The sequence below is a fragment of the Etheostoma spectabile genome, chromosome 3, assembly GCF_008692095.1.
Source record: "Etheostoma spectabile isolate EspeVRDwgs_2016 chromosome 3, UIUC_Espe_1.0, whole genome shotgun sequence".
In the NCBI taxonomy this organism is placed as follows: domain Eukaryota; kingdom Metazoa; phylum Chordata; class Actinopteri; order Perciformes; family Percidae; genus Etheostoma; species Etheostoma spectabile.
Window position 1 is genome coordinate 28,150,785 of NC_045735.1, and position 1,103 is coordinate 28,151,887.

The 1,103-nt window shown below is 36.4% G+C and overlaps 1 protein-coding gene across 1 annotated transcript in view; it reads left to right on the forward strand.

Moving 5' to 3' along the window:
- cux1b (cut-like homeobox 1b) overlaps positions 1–1,103 on the forward strand; it is an 85,544-nt gene that overhangs the window by 23,487 nt on the left and 60,954 nt on the right.

The following is a 1,103-nucleotide window of genomic DNA, read 5'->3' on the forward strand; positions in this document are numbered from 1 at the left end:
GACTAACGTCACATACACACGTTGGCCACGTGGCTACCTGTCTTAAAGGGGAAGGGTCGGCCGATAATAATCATGTAAAAGGAGAACGGGTGAAAGTTTACAGCAAAAAAGCAGCAAAAAGGTTTTAGCGTCAACATAGTAACGTACTGCGATGTGACCATGTGTTCCTGAGATTGTCAAACTGCAGTGTTCAGTCACAACTCGGACCACAAAAATAAGATGAGTGTGGATAAGCGTCTAAAAATAACATTCCAGTTGCTGTCTCAATAGAAGTTTAACAGTATAAGGACAAAAGTAGTAATTATTGCAGCACGGCTCGACTAGACTGCATTACATTATACAAAGGTTCCCCTTTTTTGGTCATAAATATTGACATGACTTTGACGCCACTGTGATAATAGCACAATATAAGTACAAAATAGTGAAATGAGAAAGGTCTTTCTCGCTACTTAACACAAATGCAAATGTTTGAGCACATTGTGTTTAGCTCTGACAACAAAATGAAACCTAAACTAAAGCAAAATAAGATAAAAACAAAATTTTATCAGTCCAAAACAGAAGTAGTGACGGTCATCTATGAAAGGATACTGAATTTTAAAATGGAAAATTAGGATATAATCAAAATAAGGGTCGTGCAATTAATCACAATTTAATCGGGAATATGATTTTGGCTCCCAGTGATCCCAAAAACAGAATAATCGAGGAAAAACAATTATTTAACTCATTAAGTTTTGAAAGTAAATTCTTATTTTCTCTTGTGCTCTGAAAGAAAAAAATAAAGTAAATAATTAATTAAAGTATTAAGGACAATTTCCCAGTTGTATGTGTGTTTTTATGGTTGATTTATTCAACTGTTTCCATTGTTTTTTAAGTTCAATAATGGCATCAACATCTTTTCAGAAATCACTCAGTCAAATCAATTGCAATTTCAGTACTGACCGAAATAATCAGGGTTATATTTTTTTCCCCGTAATTGAGCAGCCCTAATCACCATCTAATGCAAATGATTAAACTGACACACCTGTGTGTTTGGGTGAGTGTGGGGGTGGGTGGGCGTGGAGAGCAGGGAGGTGGGGGTGGGGTATGAGGTCATTATCCCCAGC